Genomic DNA, 15,000 nt, shown 5'->3' with positions numbered 1-15,000 from the left:
CGTTATGCTGTAGACTCTAGAGTGTAGACGAACACTTGGTATCACAAACTAAGTAAAAATGATTCCCCCTTGTCAGCAAGATTATGCGTTGAGAGAGAGAGAGAGAGAGAGAGAGAGAGAGAGAGAGAGAGAGAGAGAGAGAGAGAGAGAGAGAGAGAGGTGTTTTAATGAATTCCCGGTGTGCATAATTGTGGTAGTCTGCCTCGCAATCAGCTAGACTGGATTCGAGACCCGCTCATGCTCGATAGTTTCTTGTATTGTCTTCAAACTACCATCCTAGTGAGCTAAGGAGGACGGGGTTTGGGGGAGCGAATAAATCTACCGGCTGAGTCATCAACAGCCATTGTCTGGCCCTTCTTGGTCCTAGTTTGAATGGAGAGGGGGCTTGGGCGCTAATCATTAGTATATATGGTCTGTCTCTAGGGCAACACCACCATTTGCACTTACTGAACCGCCTCTACAACGTTCACAGTGCTTCCAAAAGGCTAAAATCTCTATCAAATCTTTGCTCAGACAGCATCTATAACGTTTACAACGTTTCTATTGCACCTTGCCTCTGCCATTCATGAGTGACCTTTAAACCTTCAAACATCTTTTGGAAAAGATAACTATATTAATATTGGAATTACAAATGGGTCTTTTGTTATCGCGTTAGATGCATAGCGAAAGATATCCGAAGTTACCTCGAAACGGATAACCACAAATGAATTCATGTTTTCTAAATAGATGTGTCGTAAATCCTGGATTCCGTTCTTTTTAGAACAAAGTCCGATGGGATGGCCTTTTCTGTTCTGTCCTCGAATACAACTAGAAATGGGTAAAGGAGGAAATAGGTAAGGGGTTTATCATGAAAGGGAAAATGTCCTATTCTTTTCCCCTCAAATATCTCATTTGCTTCATATTCATCCTTACAAGAATATAAAAAAGAACAATCACATGTTTTAAAAGAACAAAAGAAGCGCTCTAAAATTCCATTTGGAACATTCCAACGGGTCTAAAACTTAAAATTTTGCGGCTAGTCTTAAAGGAGTTTAAGAGAAACCTGAAAATCCCACTTTAGTCTTCACGATGACAGAAGTGGGGCAGTGTCTAAAGCAGTATTCAAGTCTAACGAAAAGCTTCACCAAAATAAAAATAAAAAGGAAAGAAAAGGAGATAGAAAAAAAAATCAAGACAGAGGGCCATTTATATAGTCAGTACCAATAACTAAAATAGAATAAAAAATATAAAATGATGTACAATCAATAAAAAAAAATCTTCCGAAACTGGATTATCTTTAGATGAGGAGAGAAAATCGAAATGCCTGAACAGTTCTAATTTCTTGAAGGTGAATTGATGTAAAGGCAATCAAAATCAACGCGAACGTCCCTTATATAAGAAACCTGTTCTAATACGAAACCATACAACAAATGATAACTTTCCCTTTATAATCTGCCGTCCGGATGATTACAGAGCCTTGAAGCCAAACAATCACCTGGTAGGTATGACAGGAGTGGGTAAGGGGCAATGGACGAGAGAGAGAGAGAGAGAGAGAGAGAGAGAGAGAGAGAGAGAGAGAGAGAGAGAGAGAGAGAGAGAGAGAGAGAGAGGATCCAATTGATACAAAACTAGAATCATAATAAGGAAACATAATCATAGTTAAATATTCGGAGCATGGCTATTATTACTATTATTATTATTATTATTATTATTATTATTATTATTGTTGGCTGTTGTTGTTGTTTTTATTATTAGCTATGCTAAAATCCTAGTTGGAAAAGCAGGATGCTACAAGCCCAAGAGATCCAGCAGGGAAAACAGCCCAGTGAGGAAAGGATATAAGGAAACATAGAAGAGAATAGTTTGCCTGAGTGTACCCCCAAGCGAGATGAATATAGTGACATAACCACAATATCGTCAAGAACGTCTATTAACAACTTATTTAACAAGGATTGAGGGTCCAACATTGTTGCAATCAACTGGTAAAACCGAAAGTAAATGTCCCAGAATTGTTAAATTAAAAATAGAAATATTGATAATGAAAACTAACCCCCTTACATGCCGGGGGTCTGATGACCGTCACAATGGGTGCCAACGAGACCCAACAGCCCCAGAGTGAGTTTTGAAAAGCGTGGTCCGCTATGCATTCGGACCCAGGCTGATAACAAGAATGACATCGCTATAAATATCCTATTTACATTCTAATGTCATCGTTTGGAGGCTGTGTTGGGAACAGGATTAAATCGAACTGCAGGTGGCCATGGGATTCCAATCAGAAAGATAACAGGCATAGGTCCAGAAGACGGAAAGGAGAGGGTTTGTATTTCAATAAAAATATAATCTTCAATGAATATCCTGATTTCAATACGAGAATAAAAATCAAAATCAAACTACAGAAGTTGGCTTGATAAAATTACAACAAAAATTAATATATAGGAATAAAGCATAAAAATAAATAACGCAATAAACAGCCTTTTTTCTTGAATAAAACCTCTTAATTGTTAAATAATCCTACTACGAACAAATTAGTCCTAATTTGTCTATCCATAAAAACAATCAGAGAGAGAGAGAGAGAGAGAGAGAGAGAGAGAGAGAGAGAGAGAGAGAGAGAGAGCGGTCCAAGGAAGCCTTTGGAAGTCCTTGAGACTATTCCTGCCAGGCATATCCCAAAGGACTCCTTTCAAATTGGGACCCAAAAGGCAGCAGCAGGGAGTCCTATTTCATTAAGTGAGTCGCCGGGGTAGGCACCCAAGGCTAATTAATTCACGCAAATGGAAAAGTCATAAGATACTGAGGTACGTTTTCAATGGACAAGACTGGCGTGGCTTCAATTCTATTCTGGTGTGAATGGGTGAATTGTCTGATAAATGGAAATGTGAAAATGAGAGTTTCAAGGTCTATTATATATCAACACTTGAGTGATGAAGGGTTTTTAAGATCTATTCTGCTTTACAAGTTCATTTTTCATCTGGGAAGAAGTCAAGAAATTTCTAAATTTAGGTTTGAGACTAAAATGAAAAGAATATATTAAATATTAATAAATAATTACCAATAGTATTAAATACTTTTAAACACACAGTACTTGAGCACTGGCGTGCTACATATTGTATTATATAATTACTTGTTTGCTATTTGTTTATATTTAAAAATGTATATTCTTTTACCAATTCAAAGACTTTTAAGAGTTATATGTTTCCTAAAAATCTTATAGTACACACAAGTATATATGCACGCTTACAAACAGACACAGTAACTGTATACACACACACACACACACACACACATATATATATATATATATATATATATATATTATATATATATATATATATATATATATATATATATATATATATCTTTATTATCAGCAACATAATTGAACAATAAAGTGTTTACACATATATTTTGAGAAAGAAATTCTGGATTCTTGACCTACAAACCTTCATCATCCTCCACTGTGTATAGAGGACACACAGTACCCACAACCAAGGGGAAAAACTGGATAAATACGAGATAATTGGAGAGAAAATATTGCAGCAAAAATCTGAGAGAGAGAGAGAGAGAGAGAGAGAGAGAGAGAGAGAGAGAGAGAGAGAGAGAGAGAGAGAGAGAGAGAGAATTGTTTCCATTCAAATATTAGATATAAAATAATACATATCTTTTGAGTAATATTAGATAAATCAACCCATTACGCGCATTATGATTAAATTAGTTTAGGAAAGCATAAAATTATAATGATAAAATTCGCAAGCAAATGAAATAAATAAAAAAAAACATACAAAATCCGAGGATTTCATACTTGTCTACCGACATTATAAAACCTTTAGTTAACCTGATTAATCTATAGGATTGTACAATAAATTGTTATGCTAAAGAAACTTCAAAGGGTTTATACTCCTTTATTGTTTAGTACTGTACTATGTTTTTATAGTACATAACTAAATAAATAAGATTGAAATTGCTTTTCACAAAAGTTACTACTGAACATAAAAAGTAATTTTTAGGCTTAAGATGTAAAATTCATCAGAGAGAGAGAGAGAGAGAGAGAGAGAGAGAGAGAGAGAGGGTGGGGATAGGGGGCTTTCTCCCATACAAAAATAAAACTTTCCAGAGAAAGCCTTAATCACCACATCACCAATACCACAAGAGCGGCAAACAAAACCCCATAGAAAGTCATTCATAAATAAAAGATAGAAATTTCCCAAACGGGACGGAAGCCAGAGGCACAGCGGGGAAACTCCATTCCGTCAATATCTGTCAGAAAAGTCGAAGGAAGAAGATCGGAGGTTATAGGAAAGAGGCATGAGCCGGGGGGGGGGGGGTGTTAGCTGCCTGTCTCCAGCCCCCGACTGGAGGTGAAGAGGTTATCATAGATTCATTGTTGTTGCGTCTTCTCAAACGAAAGACTCTTGGGAGACCGTAGCTCTCTCATAGGAAATAATAATAATAATAATAATAATAATAATAATAATAATAATAATAATAATAATAATCTTTACTTCAGCTAAAACCCATATACAGATTTACATTAGGGATAAAGTGTTGTTACACATGACATCAGTAAAACAGGTAGTACAACTCATCAATAGCAGAACCTGTCAAGATTAACGTGGATGAATGAGCGGGGAAATTAAAGGGTAAGGAAACCCCATTGGGTAGGGAGACCCACTTTGGGTACTGGTTGATTTAGAAAGCCAATTGCCTCTAAGACTTGAGATCGTGTAAAAACATTATAGATTATCGAAATAAATGTATTTTTTCGTAGTTTCAATCACGGGGTCCTCCCAGTAAAGAAAAAGAATTGGAAAAAATGTGTTGTAAGCCATAATGCGCTATAATCAGTCATGTAAACATTCATGATGGATAAAATAGACATCTGATCCATTCACATTATCTATAATACTAAAATAGTGAGAAAAATATCAATTATAAAAATGTCGTCCTTCTGTTTCTTTGAAGAATATTCAGCTGAGGGGAAAATTATAATGATAAAAACGAAAATGAGAAACATATGAAATAAAAGTAGCCAGTTATTCCTCCTACGGAAAGTGTGACATTTGATTTGATAATTTTTTTTTATTTACACAGCAGTTTTTATGTTTCATTAAGAGGAAAATCATATAGGTAACTGGAAAAGTAGGTATAGAATGAGTTAGCCAAAAGTAAAATAATCATAAGAATTTCTTTTAAAGAAACCGATCTACGGAAAATTTCCCCATCACTGACAAATTTGCTAATTGCTAAAGCTAGATACAATTCATTTTACATAAAGTTACAGAGTTGGCCCGTCATACATTACATGGCTTGAACCTTCTCCGCTCACTCTCTCTCTCTCTCTCTCTCTCTCTCTCTCTCTCTCTCTCTCTCTCTCTCTCATCTTTCCTGATATACAATCACCAGTGAACCCAAGGTGACCCGAAACTTTTCCCTGTTTCCCTAAAAAACCACAGCTTCCACGTACTTCCGAGAAAGTGGTAGTTCGCCCTATCTATACAAATGTATAGAAATCTCTCTCTCTCTCTCTCTCTCTCTCTCCTCTCTCTCTCTCTCTCTCTCATCTTTCCTGATATACAATCACCAGTGAACCCAAGGTGACCCGAAACTTTTCCCTGTTTCCCTAAAAAACCACAGCTTCCTTCACGTACTTCCGAGAAAGTGGTAGTTCGCCCTATCTATGCAAATGTATAGAAATCTCTCTCTCTCTCTCTCTCTCTCTCTCTCTCTCTCTCTCTCTCTCTCTCTCTCTCTCTCTCAACTTTGACTAAAAATAAAAAAAATGTCATTTGCAACTAATGTATTTCAATGATCAGCAAAGCTGTGCTAGTAATGGCGATCAGACCAAAGTCTCCCACTATCACCAATCCGCAGTGGTCAGCGTGGTGATGAAAATGACCAAACCCCAGACATGACTAAGTGCATATCTGAGGTCTTCGTCCTACCTACAGTGGAGTCGAAAAGAATGCATTTGTAGTTGACTGTTATATATATATATATATATATATATATATACTATATATATATATATATATATATATATATATATATATCTGATACTGGTATATACAAACGTGAGGACCGACTCAGTAACTCGCCGAACCGAAATAGAAAATGCGGAGATAAGAGAAGACAGAGGGTGTCAAAAGACGTTAAAGATATACTTAAAAGGTTTCAACAGCCCACCTCTTAGCAATCGCACTCACCCGATTTATATTCTCTCTTTCCCATCATGACAATGAATGATAATGGTGATGAAGCCTAACGACCCCTTGTGAAATGTCTTTCATTATACCGTGAACCCTTTTTCATCGCCTCTACCTCAACCAAAATCTACTAAAAACTTCCTGTAGAGGAAATAAAACCATTCTCTTTATAAATTGTTGAATAATTTACTTTAAAGTGTAGGATATTTAAAGCCTGGCGCATGCGCAAGATAACGTTATCTCACAGTGAATTGATTTAGATTCGCGTCTTATGCAAAATGTTTAATTTTTTATTCGACGTTACAACTCGTTTTCAATATCACGGAAGCGAGGATTGATTGAATTGATTAAATATTTTTCTTCAGTTTATAGCAATTCTTATCTTCTGTAATATATCAAGGGAGAGAGAGAGAGAGAGAGAGAGAGAGAGAGAGAGAGAGAGAGAGAGAGAGAGAGAGAGAGAAACGGGACATATTTGCTAAGTTATAATTTTCAGTTCCTCAAAGACAGTATAAAAAAATGAGAGAGAGAGAGGAGAGAGAGAGAGAGAGAGAGAGAGAGAGAGAGAGAAGAGAGAGAGAAACGGGACATATTTGCTAAGTTATAATTTTCAGTTCCTCAAAGACAGTATAAAAAATGAGAGAGAGAGAGAGAGAGAGAGAGAGAGAGAGAGAGAGAGAGAGAGAGAGAGAGAGAGAGAGAGAGAGAGAGAGAGAGAGAACGGGACATATTTGCTAAGTTATAATTTTCAGTTCCTCAAAGACAGTATAAAAAATGAGAGAGGAGAGAGAGAGAGAGAGAGAGAGAGAGAGAGAGAGAGGAGAGAGAGAGAGAGAGAGAGAGAGAGAGAGAGAAACGGGACATCTTTGCCAAGTTATAATTTTCATAGTTCCTCAAAGAAAGTATAAAAAATGAGAGAGAGAGAGAGAGAGAGAGAGAGAGAGAGAGAGAGGAGAGAGAGAGAGAGAGAGAGAGAGAGAGAGAAACGGACATTTTTGCCAAGTTATAATTTTCCTAGTTCCCCAAACATGAAAAAATGAGAGACGGTTCGTAACGACAGACAGACGTACATACATCAGAGACAGACAGGTACCCCAAAAATCCCTTTACCATAAAATCAAAGGTCGTAAGGGTTAATACGATCTAGTAACACGGGGCGTAACCCATTCATAAGGGATCCTTAAGAGATCCTTATTCCCCGAAATAGCCTGTATCTAGCGTCGCATCTTGACCACCCGTGAGGTGCAAAAAAAGTGAATTTCCAAGAACAAGGGTCTTGCTAGTTCCTGTGACGACAGACGGGTTCCAAATTTTCTCACACCTATTTTGATGAATATATCTCTCAGGTATCCAAGGTCCAGTGTGCTTTTTGTTCTCTCAGGTGTATGGGACAATGCTATGGGCTTTCCTCAAAATGCCTCTCATGAGTGGAGTTCAATGAACACTTTGCGGATAAATTTTGGGATTTAAAGAGCATTTCAAGACAGAATTCTCTCTCTCTCTCTCTCTCTCTCTCTCCTCTCTCTCTCTCTCTCTCTCTCTTCTCTCTCTCTCTCTCTCTCTCTCTCTCTCTCGTAAAAACAGACTAATAACTTTAATTATACAGTAAAATGTATTACATAATAATAATAATAATAATAATAATCATAATAATGATAATATGAAGGAGAACAACAACAATAATAACAACAACAACAACAACAACAACAACAACAACAACAACAACAACAACAACAATAATAATAACAACAATAATAATAATACATTATCCCTAATTTTATTACTATAATCAGATGGAGTAAATACAGCAAATCAGATAGAAACTCAAAAGAAAACCATCAAAAACCAACAAAAGGTACGTAAAGATAATCACTCGAAACAGATGAAAACGAAGACAAATATTGAAAATAAAACGAGCATGAACTAAAAACCCATCAGGAAAAAGTGAAAATAAACATAAGTAAAATTATCAGGTAAACTAAAACAAAAATAAGTGAAGAAGAACACAATTATGCGGTTTGTATTAAGTGAGGCACTGATGGGTAACAGAGCGAAACCAATTGCGTGTTTTGTGACAAAGATAATTCAACAGATATAAGCAATTATGTCCTAAAGAGTTGGAATTGTGGGTTTCTGTGGTTACAAGAAACATATTTAACTTTCTATGATGAACATTAAATGTTTAAAGGTCGCTCATGAATGGCAGAGGCAAGGGACAGTGACAATGCCCTGGCAGGCCTAGAGACTGACTATATATACATATGATCCGCGCCCCAGCCTCCTCTCCACACAAATTAGCTAAGACCAAGGAGGGCCAGACAATGGCTACTTATGATCTATAGTATCAAGTTAGGATCAGGGAGGGCCAAGAATGGCTGCTGATGACTCAGGAGTAGACCTGTAGGCTCGCTCCAATACCCGTATTTAGCTCACAGGAATGGTGAGGTTGCAGACGCTACAAGAAACTACCGAGGTTGAGCGAGACTCGAACCCCAGTTCAGCAGATCGCCAGGAGGGGACGTTTCCCAATAGGCTACCGCAAATATGATCAGATATTAAAATATAGTAAAAATTCGTTCCACGGGATATATTCTTGAGCAGAAATAATAAATTGTAGTTTTGACTAAGTAATTGTAAATACGTAATTGTAATTGTAAAAAGAGATCCAATAAGCAATGAAACCAGTACAGAAATAACGCAATTAATTCCTAAAGAAATGCATGGCAAGAAAATTAAACATTTGGAGAAGAGGAGGAGGAAAAATATAATTAGTTAGAAAAGCTGGAGGAGGCAGAGAAAAGAAAGAAAATGTAAAAACGGGTCTAAGAAAACAGGAAGTTAAAAACGGGGACGTCCAAAAGATAAACGGAGGATGGGGAATAAGGTAAAACCGAAAGAACAAATCGAGATACAAGAAAATCGGAAAGTAGAGGTGACAGAGAAGAAGAAAAGACGGGAGAAAACATTAAAGGCGAAAAAGAGAAGCAGAGAAGAAACAGAGAAAATTCCAAAAAAAAAAAAAAAAAAAAAAAAATGGGGATGGGAATTACAAGAAGATAAGGATGAGGTGTTACCCTCCACAGGTCCCCCGCCCAAGTATCCATATCCATCGGCCGCCCTATATATCAGGAGTCACGCTTCCTCGAACATGGAGGGCAAAGGTGAGATTAAAAAAAAGGAAGTAAAAAGGAGCTATCGGGAGTAAGATCTCACACATTAAAAGATTAAGCTACCAGACAAATAAATCAGTTGGGAATTAGAAGCTGGTGGGCTTGTTTCTCCACCGCCCCTTCCACATTATTATTATTATTATTATTATTTATTATTAGTATTATTATTATTATTAGCTAAGCTACAACCCTAGTTGGAAACGCAGGATTTTCTAAGGGCCCAAGGGTCTCTAAAAGATAAAATAGCCCAGTGAGGAAAGGAAATAAGGAAATAAATTATAATAGAAGCAATGAACAATTAAAATAAAGATATTCTAAGAAGAGTAACAGCATTAAAATGGATCTTTAATCTGTTGAATAATGGTGCCTCCTTAAAATCTTGGAATTCCTATACTATTTTCTATCCTTTATATTCAATAGGCTATACTTTTTAATCATGAAAACTCTCAAACGAATGAAATGAGTCAATATCTAACACACCAGATTTACAAATATACCGTACGTATAGAGTGCCTAATTATCTAGTATACATGTAATTAACAAGGCATTCTGATATCAATAAAAATTTCACTGTTCAAACCTTTCCTAAATAATAATATAGGCAAAAGAAAATATAACCCAGATGTTTTACCGCAGTACATTAGCACTAGATTGGGGTGTGAGTAGGGGGGTGGGGGAGTTTGGAGGTGGTTTCCGGAATGGGGTAGGAGGGTGGGGCAAGTGATAAGTACAGGTTCTCAAACATAATACGGCGAAAGGGTCAGAAGACTGTCTCGTAGTTTATTCGATCAGATGAGCGGTTATCGACCTTAACGAATACGTTCTGTCTCTCTTTAACTGAGCCTTTTAAAAACGTCGCTGAAATTAATTGCCTATTTGGAATGATTTTAATTTTTCATCATTGAATCCCAAGTGAGAGAGAGAGAGAGAGAGAGGAGAGAGATGAGAGAGGAGGAGAGAGAGAGAGAGAGAGAGAGATACTTGACCTAATAAAAGTTTGAAGGTTGATGGTGAATGACAAAGCCAAGGGGCAGGGCAATATATACATATGATCAGCGCCCATAAAGGTCCAGGGTGGGCCCAGGTAATGGCTGCTGATAACTCAGCTGGATGACCTATAACCTCCCCCAAACCTTAGCTCAGAACGATGTTAAGGTTGCAAACACTCTAGAGACTATCGAGATTGGGCGAGTCTCAAACTCCCGTGCAACAAATTGCGAGAATGGTACTTTTCCGAAGGACTACCATAACCCTAATGATCGGATTAAACCATCCAAAAGGAAATATAAATAAAACATTCAAATAAGAATTTTGAACTGATGCAAATTGTCTAATTATTATATAAAGTTCTGAAGTTTGTCAGATGATAATAACTAAAATAAAAAAAAACAATAAAACAATAGAAAAAACAAGTGAAAGTCACTCAGTTGGCTCCATGACACAGTTTATCAAATCATCAACAAATGACCAGTTATGCCAAATTTGTTTGCCTAACATATAATCACTCTCTTACAGACAACGCTTTGGTATTTATGGACATTTGCGGCAAATGAAAATAGATTTCTCTCATTCTGCTCAATGTAATGAAGTAATGGAGAAAGCATTGTCATTCCTCCAGAGGTATTCCGTCATCTTCCCCAATTACAAAAAAAAAAAAAAAAAAAAAAAAAAAAAAAAAAAAAATATCCGAGACGATAGTGAATTTTGGGAGAAAGTTAAATACTGACTTGTCTAATTATAGCTACATATTTCTAGTTTTATAGATCTGTTGTATATAGAAGCCAAAGGATTTATCATTGGTCTCAGCGCTTTATAACACGACTTAGACAGACACATTTATACGAAAGTATATTATTTCAAGGTAAATTAAACAATAAAATACTCTTCCTACGGAAAAGAAAGTCCGACACAAAAAAAAAGTATGTTATTTTAAAAACGAATAATAAAAGATTACTAAATTATAATAGAGCAATAAAACATAAACCTGTAATAAAAAACACAAAAATATACAGTAAAAAAAAAAACACATCAGAAATTCATTAATGGGACGCTGAAAATAATGTGAAAGTTAGTACTAAAGCAGGCGTATATACCGATATGAAAAGGCCACAAGGGACTAAACCGGAAATTGAAATCGATTACTATTGAAAGAAAAAATGCTACCGTGACAGATAAGAGAATTAAATTCTACAGACCCACTTTTCAGTGTCCCACTGCCCTTTCAAGACAATGTTGATTCTGTTCTAATCCCAACATACCACTGCCTAATCTCTCTCCTCTCTCTCTCTCTTCTCTCTCTCTCTCTCTCTCTCTCTCTCTCTCTCTCTCTCTCTTTCTCTCTCTCTTGATACTGAGTGTGAAGAGTTTCGAAGAGCAAACTCTCAAATCACCACTGTTGACTGTTCAGGTGTTTGCAACGTGACATGATGCAGATCAGGAAGGATCTACCAACAATCTCTGTCTTTCCTTCCTTCGCTCGTGGGAGTTTCTCTCTACTTCCCCCATCCTACTTCCCACCTCTCTCTCTCTCTCTCTCTCTCTCTCTCTCTCTCTCTCTCTCTCTCTCTCTCTCTCACAGAGGATGAGGCAACGGTGTGAGTGCATTTCCTAATAATGTGGTTTACTTTAGTAAACCTTAGAAAAGTCGGTATAAGTAAACTGTTGTGGGTAATAGCTGAGAGAGAGAGAGAGAGAGAGAGAGAGAGAGAGAGAGAGAGAGAGAGAGAGAGAACTGACGTCAGTAAAAGTAATCAGAATTTCATTAAAACGGCATGACCTTGCCCTGATCCTTATCCTTCACTGGCATAAAACCATTGGTCATAATCTTTTTCTCTCTCGCTCTTTCTCTCTCTGTTCTTAAGATCCCAGATAGTAAGGTGTTTGCTCTTACAGGTTAGCTCTATAGCTTAAAAAAATATCAATATTTTGGCTAACTTTTCGTCTGTTACGTTGAAGACTAATAAATTCAAAGATCAAAATATATACGAAATTTTTGATAAAAACAAATTCATAATATTACATTTGTCTATTGATCCATCTATCTTGGAAAAAGCAAAAACAGCTATCAGTATATTTGTAATGCAGGCAGGATGTGTAATTACTTACAATGATTTAGATTTTAATTATTTACATCTGCATTGATACACTAAATCAGATATGTATAAGTTTAAGTAACTAGTATTTTTATACCTGGGATATTTAAAAACCCCGTAGTAAAACCAGTAATTTATTTAAAGATACGCATTGATAACCCATTTATCTAATGATATATGAATAATAGGAATTATGGATTACCTTTATATAAATTAGTAAGATATCATTTTGAAGTTTAGTTTCAGGAAAGGAATTACTTTAAACATTATATATTTAATATATTTAGTTGAAAGACTCCTTATAAAAAATAACAAGATATCACCAGAAATATTCCTTGCTACGACGCCATTAATATATTTAAAAAAAAAATCTCAAAAAAAAAATCAATTTCGTAAAAAATAAAAGAAATTGTAAATCTTCTCGATGATCAGTGTAAACACAACCGACCAGGATAAACCAAAATGTCAAAATCAGATTAAGAGCTTCGACAGCAAACATCATTCGAGAGATCCGTTTGCTCGCCCCAATTGCGCAGGAAGCAAAGCAGGAGTAAATTGACCAAAGCTTTAACCTTCCCTCTTAACTAGCCAGTTAACGAGCACAATCGTCACGTTCTGACGACCTTAATTACCAAAAGCTGAAAGAGGGGGAGGGGGAGGGGGAGGGGAAGAAAGATAGAAGGACTATCAAGGGCCTCTTGCTGTATTCGGTATGTTTCGATCAATTGAATGAATTGGTGTTTTCCTTGCGTCACACCTTATTTGATCTTTCCTGCTGTTGATCTTTTGTTAAATCTTCATTTAGTTTCTCTTCCCACCCTCCTTCGTGTCTTTTATTATGGCTCTTCTGGATTTTCGAATTTGACCTTCTTTTAAAAGTTGATCTTCAAGACTGATCTTTTATTTGTAATTATTTCCACATTTTCAAATGTTGATCTTCAAGACTGAATTTTTAGAAATTATTCTTATTATTGGCCAAGCTGCAACCCTAATTTGAAAAGCACAAGGTTTCATAGGAAAGAAGCAGTGTATAAAAAAAAACTACAAAATAAAGAATAAACTTTATAAGAAAAATAACAAAGAAGAAAAGACAAAATAGATTAACTACGACACAAAACTGGCAAGTGCCTGTTAAGCTACAATGGAAATAACCACACACACACAGAGAGAGAGAGAGAGAGAGAGAGAGAGAGAGAGAGAGAGAGAGAGGAGAGAGAGAGAGAGAATCTCCTACTTGAGGCAGCTAGCACGTCCCAAGTTTCACCTGTTTTTCTTCTAGCCAGGACATCAAAACAAGTCGGGATGTCACGTAAACAACATTTTCTTACAACATGAATAAGACGTCATTGGTTAATAGGAATAATATAAGTTTTTATCAATATTTTTCTATAAATATCACAATTAACAAAAAACATAACATTGCAAAATGCTTAACCTTCCACAAAGCAAGCGATAAACGTTAAGCTTATATATATATATATATATATATATATATATATATATATATATATATATATATATATATATATATATATATACAAAATTAATTCTAAAGCAAATGAAGTCAAATATGTAGAGATGTTTATAACACCTGATGAGAACTGTGCAAGGCCGGGTAACACTAGTACTCTGCATTAAAAAGGCTTTAGTTTAGGAATTTAATAATCAATAATACTGTCATCAGATTAAACACGCAACACTGGAGTGAGGCATTCCTGTATCAATGAATTTCTCCATTTAGATATGACTTTAAAAAGAAAATGTCCTTTATTCTTTTAGACGACACAGTTGTTAATGCAAGTTAGAATTGTGGTCTGGAGTAAAAATAGAGTGATCTGAACGAAAAATTTGCTGCTTACTAACATTAAATTCTTTAATTAAAAAATATTCTATGATTTGCATGGAAGTTGAAATGGCTTATATCCGATTGACAGAATTTAGTGTAGAAGTTCCACTAATAAAATTGCCTTTATTCAATACTTACAAGGTCAAAACTTGCCACACACACACACATACAGAGAGAGAGAGAGAGAGGAGAGGAGGAAGAGAGAGAGAGAGAGAGAGAGAGAGAGAGAGAGAGAGAGAGAGAGAGAGAGTTACAAGGATTTTGGATGTCTTAAAATTTAAGTCCATCCGTGGAGACTCCATAAATTTGCTCCTGGGTAGACCGAATTATTTTGTTTAGAGAATTTTTATAATCTTGTCAAACTTATTCTTGAATTCGTTAACCGTGTAACTGTTCACTATATCAGCTGGAAGTCTGTTCCATGTATTGGCTACTTTGCATGTAAAGAAATTACCCCACTGAATGATGAGATAGAAAGAGAGAGAAGTGTCTCATCTGTCTCTTCTATAACCCCATCATAAAATAACTGATGAAATATAAGACTGATCTGTTCGCTTCCGTTAGACGAAAGCAATTCATCATACAGTATAATGACAGCGAAATTATGCTTAATACCAAACCTCAGACGAGTTCCCTCCGACAGCGGAAAGAAAACAGCGGAGATTTTGCAAGTCTCCCAGATGAGATGAGAGCAAATTGCTTGTTAAGTAAAA

The 15,000-nt window shown here is 36.0% G+C and overlaps 1 protein-coding gene across 1 annotated transcript in view; it reads right to left on the bottom strand.

Annotated features, from left to right (window-relative positions):
• Positions 1 to 15,000, bottom strand: part of LOC137614792 (uncharacterized) — a 764,744-nt gene that overhangs the window by 484,628 nt on the left and 265,116 nt on the right.

The sequence above is a fragment of the Palaemon carinicauda genome, chromosome 21, assembly GCF_036898095.1.
Source record: "Palaemon carinicauda isolate YSFRI2023 chromosome 21, ASM3689809v2, whole genome shotgun sequence".
NCBI classification, from domain to species: Eukaryota; Metazoa; Arthropoda; class Malacostraca; order Decapoda; family Palaemonidae; genus Palaemon; species Palaemon carinicauda.
The sequence above is the reverse complement of the archived record's forward strand: the minus strand, read 5'-3'. Positions and strand labels throughout refer to the sequence as shown.